The sequence below is a fragment of the Phyllostomus hastatus genome, unplaced genomic scaffold, assembly GCF_019186645.2.
Source record: "Phyllostomus hastatus isolate PE091 unplaced genomic scaffold, TTU_PhHast_1.1 phas_contig_5, whole genome shotgun sequence".
Classification (NCBI taxonomy): Eukaryota; Metazoa; Chordata; class Mammalia; order Chiroptera; family Phyllostomidae; genus Phyllostomus; species Phyllostomus hastatus.
Genome location: NW_025333897.1, coordinates 5476451 through 5484836, shown reverse-complemented (window position 1 = coordinate 5484836; position 8386 = coordinate 5476451). Strand labels below are relative to the sequence as shown.

Genomic DNA, 8386 nt, shown 5'->3' with positions numbered 1-8386 from the left:
GTCAGGAGGTGGTTTAGAAGACTGGAAAAAGTTCTCCCGACCCTTCCCGGCTGCACGCAGCAGACTAACTACGTAACCCAGAAGTCCGGGCGGGGTGTGAGTTGGGACCCTAAGGGACTGTGAAAGGGGCGTTCCTTGCTGCCCCTTTTGTTGGGCGGGACTTCCGGTGTCATCAGCGAGCTACTTCTTTAAACCTGGGGATTCTTTGCTCACTGGCTCTCCTGGCCCGGTGGCCCTTCAGCACCTTGCAGAGAAGCACCCTACGAGAGAGGACAGCCACCTCCGTGCCTTGTAAGACCTGGGAGAGGGTTCAGCGACCCCACGGACCGTCTCTGTTGCTGCCTCTTTCGGTCCAGCTCCGAGCATGGACTTCATTGTTGGTGCTAGTTCTAAATGGACCTGGCGCAGGTGAGTGCAGAGTGCCCACAACCCTGCCCACTCGCACCTCTATCTTCATTGTCTGGCTCCCTGACGTGAGAACTGGTGTTAATTAGGGAAGTCCTCACCTTCACCTCTCTGCTCTTGTGTCTGCATGTCCCAGCATGGGGTCAGTTACAGCCCATGTATGGAATCCAGCATGGGGGTTACATAGAAAGATTCTCATTTCTGGCAATCACCAGAATTTTTGTTTCCGGTGTGGAAGGAGGAAGTGTAGTTTCACAGAATCTCTCCAATATGCGCGACCCGCGTGGGTCTTCCTGCTGAGTGGACGTTAGGCTACTGAGTGCAGAGACCTCAGTGTGGATTCCAGGCCTGTGTCTACTTGACGGAGTCCACTCATTATCCTTGACCTACATTATCTCAGGCAAAAAATGGGAATGTTAACAATTGTTCACTCTTGGTTTAGGGAACTGGAGAGTGCACTTCTGTTGCCCCAGAACCACCCAGGGACCATCGTTCTGTACTCTTCCGCCAGAGAGGTGCATTCTGGACCTATGTTAATCTTAGGGCCTTACCCCAAGGAGAATCTAGCCCTTGAACCTTCCTGAGCTCTGGCCTCCACAGAGCTGATGAGTGGAGTGGGACGGATAGCCTGGGGAACAGGTGGATGGGAAAAACACACTTGGAACTGCTGCTCCTCTGCTGGGGCACAGATCACAGATCTGCTTGAGAGCCAGTACGGCCCCCAAATTCATCACTACAGGTGCCATCTTGCCAGGGGGATTGACGTGCCACTGACAGTAGTGAATCAATTTACCTGTTTAAGACACTCGCGTGTGAAATGCAGATGCATTACACATTCAATGTGGATGAAAAAGGGGTGCTGTAATAAATCTAACTAAAAGTAACATCACAGGGTGATCTCATCATAAATTCCTAATTGGGCAGTCTGCCCCAGGTCTAAACTTCTTTAGTAAAAGGTTTATCTTTGCCTTAACCAAGCCTTGTCTATTTTCTTCTGCATCTACATTAACACACCTTTGAAATGCCAGAAATAATTCTCTTTTATAGATCTCTTGGAGGAGTAACCACCCTCAAGGGATAATCTCGTTAACTATCCTGTACCTTGCTTTCTCCCACCTTCAGGTAATCTTTAAGTTCTCTCCTTAATTCCACTTGTGTAAGAGCACTGTAAAACTGTCATCTAGAAAGTGTTTGAGATCTTGCTTTCCAGCAATTGTCATCAGTTTTGGCTCAAAGAAATTCTTATAAAAATTGTCTACAGGTGTGGATGTTTCTTATGTCAACATCAGTAATGATGCTGTGCAGCAGTGTTGTGTCTTCCGATGTAAATACACAATAGGCCCTCTTTGGCTCCCTTAGATGGCACCCTGTTTACTTTTGTCACAACCCTATAATCAGCATCAGGACTTGTCTTATTTATTTGTCCTCTACATGGTTCCATTCCACACTCATTTCATGCTCCCTCCAGTGCCCCCCGCCTTGGAGAGGCATTCCCTACTCACTCCATTTAAAGTCCTCTCCAGTCTCTCTTACCCTCATTCTGTTTTGTTGTCTGTAGAATCCTTATAGCCATTCAAGACAGTATTTCACATTCCTAAACCCTGGAACATCAGCCGCTGTTCTGTGCTTTGTTCTCAGATAAGAACAGTACAGGGCATGTAACCGGTGCCGTATAAATGATTAAAGAGTGAATGACTCCTCTTCAGACACTTCTACTACATCCACCTCAGTCCCTCCCAACCTCTTCTCTCCTTCTGTTCCTCTTTGCTCACTGCACCCCAGCTAAGCTGCCTTGAACATTCCTAGCTCTTTCCCATTTCCTGGCCTTTGCCCATGCAATGCCCTCAGCCTTGGAAAACTGCCTCCAGACCTCTGCAGGGCTGCCTCTTTCCTAGCTCTCTCCAGTGTCATGTCCTACAAGGGTGTTTCCCTGGCTTTGTTAGTTCTAAATAAATATTTGCCATCCCTACCTGCCCATCCTCTAGAATCTTTGTGCATAGAATCTGGTACAGTTACAAAAGCAGAGATGGGGGTTTCATTGATTTGTTTTTTCCAGCGTATTCTGGAAGCAGAGAGGAAAAATAACTATAACAACCATAGCAGCTGGCCATATTTAGCACTTGATCTGTGCTGAGGTGGAGTTAACCCACCTCCTCAGAGTTAGGGTCTGTTATCATCTCTGCTTTATAGAGGATGAACTTCAGGCCTGCCAAAGGTCACAGCTCCAAAGTAGTCAAAAGTCAATACCCCATACACTGACAACCAAAGCCCACATTGTTGTTGTTGTTTTTAAGATTTTATTTATTTCTTTTTAGAAAGAGGGGAAGAGGGGGAGAGAGAGGGAAACAGCAATGTGTGGTTGCCTCTTGCATGTCCCCCACTGAGGGCCTGGCCCTCAACCCAGGCATGTGGCCTGACTGGGGATGAAACCTGCAACCCTTTGGTTGGCAGCCTGTGCTAAATCCACTGAGCTGCACCACCCAGGGCTGCATTCTTAATCACCCTTCTGCCCCTAGTGGACTAGGGAAACCTGGAGGTTACACCTAATGACAACTTTTGTTGGGAACCGCCCTGACTGGTATCAGAGGCTGAAACCCCCGCCTAGCTAAGGCTAAGGGAACGCCCTTGGAACCGTAAGCCGGCAAGGAGATAAAAGCTTATCTCCCTGGCAGGAATGCTGCTTCTGCTGCTGAACCCCAAAAAAGCTTGGTCGGTTAGCCAAAGACGGGTAAGATTCCCCACGGGGGAACAACCCAAGCCAGGCACGATCACTTTTGGGAGGCCCCCCAAAAGAAGGACTTGGGGGGCTGCAGCAAAAGGGGGTGATGGACCCTCACTCCTCGGCTTTGACAAAGTCCGAGTTCTCAGCGTCCGGAAGAAAATCTCCTTATCTCTCCGTGGCCTTAGTTCCCGTGCTCCACCTAAGCCTGAAACAATGACAGGGTAGTACAGCTCAGTACTGGGAAGTGCGGATTTCCCGGGGTGATCAGGCCTAAGAAAGAACATGTAAATTACTGTGAAACCTTCTTTGTTTAGAACGCTCTCAGTTGAATGAGAAGGGTCTTAGCAGGAGGTTATTTTGTTCCTCAGCCTTACAGCTCTTTGACCCCCAACTCAATAGACCGGCAGAGTTCTTTGTTTTCTATAGTTCCTTACTTCCCCTAATGAGTATTGTACTTTACCTGAGTTATTGTGTAGCATGAGCCCAATAAAAGCAGGTATGGACTGTAAATCGGCGCGCTCCCCCACTAGGGGGGGTGGCCATTCTGTCCCTACTTCCCCACAGAAACTAGTTTGTCTCTGTGCATGTGTGTTTTTTCTCGCGTATTGTCGAGCCATCCACAGCGTTCCGTGGTCACTGCTGGCCGGTGACCCACGCGCAACAAACTTTTTGCCAGGAAGGAGGTGTCCTTTGAGCACATGGACTTGGTAACAAGGGAGGATGGCGGAACTTCCAGCCACATGGAAGCGTATGTACACAGGCAGGGAATACCTCTGAGATGTGCCTCAGGAAGGTGAGGTTGTGTGGTCTATTACAGATGTTCAAATTCCACCTCTGTTCTTGGGACATATAACTCTGGGTAGCTTGCTAAAGCTGCCTAGCACCACTACTGTGCCATGGAGATGATGATGGTGTGTTGACATCATAGCTGTGAGTAGTAATGGAAGCAGGAAAAACACATTGAACACTGACATGTGCTAAGCATTCCAGGGTTTGCTTCATGAACACTTTTTTAATTCTCACAACTACCTAGTGCAATGGGAACTATTACTGTACTGATGTAGAAATCAAGGCTCAGAGAAATAAGTTGACTTTCCCCAGAATACAGAGCAGACAAGTATCATTCCCAGTAGGGTATATTCAAAGTCGGAATCTAGCTCCAGAGCTGGAATGTGTAATTGCTTGAGTGTGACGTGTGAAACCTTAGTACGGTAAGGCATGTGGTAAGGACCAGCAAGGCTCAACTGCTGCTGCTTTTGTCATGATTGGCGCTTTGATCATTGTCCTGTCCTCCCTATTCTTCTTCATTCCCGAAGTGCTTGCTCTCTGTGTCTCTCAGGCCATTTGGCCTTGCCATCATCTGTGTCTTTCGTGAATAGCTTCAGCATAGACAGTTTTTGTCTCTAGCATGGTCACATTCTGTCCAACAGCAGTGTCTGACTCCCTGGAACTGGAACAGAGCTAGGCTTCCAGGAAGTGCTCAGTGATACTGGCCCTGGGGCTCTGTGGTCCTTTACCAATGACTGGGCATCAGGCTTTAATCTTGTTTGACTGGCCATGGGCCAATGAAGCTACCTCTGTTTGACTTTTCAGGCATCAGTTACCTTCAAGGATGTGACAGTGACCTTTACCCAGAACGAGTGGGGGCATTTGAACCTTGCCCAGATGACCCTATACAGGGAAGTGATGCTGGAGACCTATAGGCTCCTGGTCTCTCTGGGTAAGGCCTCACTGCTCCTTTGAGTGTGTACCCACAGCTTCCTTCATTCCACCTTTCGTACAGGATGCCCTCTCTCCTGCCCATAGCCCCAATGTGTATTGGTTTCACCTTCTTCTGCCTGTTTCTCTGTATCTCCTACAGGGAATAGTGGGCAAGAAATGTAGTTCCCCTTGCCCTGGTTTGTGTGGCTCAGTGGATTGAGTGCTGGCCTGTGAACCTAAGGGTCACCGGTTCAATTCCCAATCTGGGAATTGTCTGGGTTGTGGGCCAGGTCCCCATAAGAGGTGCATAAGAGGAAACCACACATGTTTCCCTCCCTTTTTCCCTCCCTTCCTCTCTCTGAAAAATAAATAAATAAAATATATTTTTAAAGATTTTATTTATTTTTAGAGAGAGGGGAAGGGAGAGAGGGAGAGAGAGAAACATCAATGTGCAGTTGCTGGGGGCTGTGGCCTGCAACCCAAGCATGTGCCCTGACTGGGAATCGAACCTGCAATGCTTTGGTTCACAGCCCATGCTCATTCCACTGAGCTATGCCAGCCAGATAAATAAAATCTTTTTTTTTTAAAGAAAGAAATGTAGTTCCTTTCAAAATGGCTCAGGTACCGAAGAAAAGGATTTGTAGGAGAAAATAATGGGTTTCTTTTAATACCCGAGGGCAAGATGTCCAGGCAGGAATCATGAGAGGCTAAAGACAAAAAAGTGGAAGAAATCATGATTAGATTTTGGCCTCAGAGACTTCTGATCCTTTTGTGGGTCTCCTTGTGCCATTCTCAGCAGATAGGCTTTTTCTGCCACAGGGAGTGGATAGCTGGAAGAGGCCACTCCTGTCCTTGCTCTAAGAAACCCCCAATTTCTTGTCTCTACTTTTCTGTGCGCGCGCGCGTGTGTGTGTGTGTGTGTGTGTGTGTGTGTGTACATATTTTTTTTTCATTTCTATCTCTTCCTCTCTACCTGGCTATTTCTGCATGGATGTCCCAAACCTACACTTCCCTTTACCTTTCACCCTGGTGCTCAGCACAGGCTGGCTTTAGCCTGTCCGTTCTCCAGATTCCCAGGAGATGGAAGCTGAGTGGCCAAGCTTGGCTGGCTCACAGCCCAGTCAGCAGGACCCGTGGGTAATGTGATACTGCTCAGAAAATGAGTGAACCAGACAGGACACCAGGAGGTATAAGTCCTACTGGTTAATGTTCTAAACAACACAATTTATTTAAAAGGCTTCTTTGACCCTGATGCCTACCTGCTCATCCCTTGTGTCCTAAAGTCTAGGCCATGGTTCTCTCTTGGTATGGCAGATCATTTTAGGGAGTACAAACATAACAAATGCTATTGGTGGACAATTAGAGAAAGCCATTCTCTTTTTTTCTTTTATTTCTTTTTTAAGATTTTTATTTATTTATTTATTTTCAGAGAGAGGAGAAGGGAGGGAGAGAGGGAGAGAAACATCAATTGGTTGCCTCTTGCTCGCTCCCAAATAAGGAACCTGACCCACAACCCAGGCATGTGCTCCAACAGGGAATCAAACCAGTGACCTTTTGGTTTCACAGACCAGCATTTAATTCACTGAGCCACACCAGCCAGGGCCCTTTTTTCTTTCCTACTTGCTGATTGTTTAGGGAGAAAATATCTGTGCTGAGTCTTAAAGACCCTTTGACGTCCTGTAATTTTCCTAAACAGAGGAGACAGCCCCCAACTCACAGCCCTAGGCAGATGGTGTGAATTCACTGAGACTTAACAGTGCTCTCTTGATTTTCTCATAGTAACTTTCCATTTGTGGCAGATGAAACTGGTTTTTCAACTTCTCAAATTGACACAAGATTCCCTTTTTGAAGATAGGTATTGAAATGAAAAGTGGGTCAATATAAAGAAAAGCAGTTAATAGCAGTGGTCATAATGTCCTATGAGCATTGGTGCATGTAGATCCTGTGACAACATCTGAACAGTTTGGGGGGTTTTCTAGGATGGAGGTCAAAGGAAATGGAATCAGCACAAACAGCCAACACTATCTTACTCAGCGTTTAGGACCCAGTGACAATATTCTTGGCCTTGGTTTTAGGTCACAAATCAACGTGGACAAGAGCAGCCTCATTCCGAGGTTTCCTCTCCATCCTGAAGTCCCAGGCAGCATTGAGACATTTCTTTTTGTCTTTGCTAAAATATACATATATTATTTCTTTCTCTACAAACAGGATATTGAGTTCCCAAATCAGAGCTGATCCACCTCTTGGAGCACCTTTCCCGAGAAAGTGCCTGTCCAGGTAGATGGCCAAGATTTATGCAGTGGGTGTCATGGAAACCTAATGGTGAGGGGCCCACTCTCTGGAATTCTGTGGGAAGCTTCTTGTGGCCTCTTTGGGTGCCTGGGGTCTTGATGTCCCTCTGTCCTCCTGTGACCTCCACACATTGTTTACTGCCACTGGGTGAAGAACCTGTATTGTTAGATAAGAGTGAGGCTCTGGGCTCCAACTCTTGGTCTTAAAACCTGACTTTGCCCCCACCAACCTTGTAACAATAGGGAAGTGTCATGGTTTTTTGTGTCTCAGTTAGCTAAGTTAGGCTAAGTCAATGCTCACTGCAGAAACGTCAGTGGCTCAATATATGAAAAATATCTTTCTCACTTATGACAGGGTCCATGTGGGTCAGCATGGGAGTTTGTATCACGCAGTTATTCAGAGACCTGTGTGCCTTTTATCATCCACATGCAGCTTTATGGTTACCCTGGCATCTTTCTGCTGCTAAGGACAAACGAAAGGAAGCTAGGACTCTAGGTCACACCCAGTTGTACACACACATCACTTCCCCTCACATTCTGTTCAAAACTCAGCAGTTGGCCATCCCTCTTTGAATGAAGCAGGGAGGTGAGATTTAGTTGTGTGCCCAAGGAGAAGAGCAGATGGGTTTGGTTTACTCTACCTACTCTTGTAAAATGAAAGTGGTAATAATTTGTAACTCATTGGGCTGTTTGACAGTGTAATCATTTAATGCATGAAACTACTTAGCACCATGAGTAGGCTATAGTTAGGAGCTCAACAAAATTCCGCTGTTAGGATCTTTCATATGATAATATCATTCACAATGCGTAATATCTCACATGCTCTTCTGGATTCGTTAGAAAAAGAGCCTATCTTACCATATCTGCCTATAATTTGTTCCCACCCTTCTCCATCCATTTATCCATCCTCCCGTTCGTTAGGCAGAAGCGGTGCCTGGCCCCACTTGCTGTCTGTCCCTCATTTACTATAAAACTTCAAGATGACATTTGGATTTGTCTGCCCCACATCTGGGCTGGTGAGCACAGTTGGAGTCATTGCATGTTTTGATTGGCGCCACTGCAGAGCCAGGTCTTCCTGTCCCCTGCTTCCCTGTGCTGCTCAGCCAGCTGGTGAGTGTCTCTAGCAAGCCCCTCCTCCCTGAGTCTCTTCCAAACACTTATTTTTCAGTTACATTCCATGTTCCATCAAATTCTTCATGCCTAGAAGAATATCATAATCTTGTCTACTGCTCTGTCCTCCACAGTTTCACTAAATGGCCCCAAAAGG

At 46.8% G+C, this 8386-nt stretch overlaps 1 protein-coding gene across 1 annotated transcript in view; it reads left to right on the top strand.

Moving 5' to 3' along the window:
- Window positions 1–210: 210 nt before the first annotated feature.
- Window positions 211–8386, top strand: part of LOC123823721 (zinc finger protein 70-like) — a 28509-nt gene continuing 20333 nt past the window's right edge. The window contains exon 1 of the mRNA XM_045846675.1: window positions 211–408. The gene's annotated coding sequence lies outside the window, so the exon portion shown is untranslated. The remainder of the gene's footprint in view (window positions 409–8386) is intronic.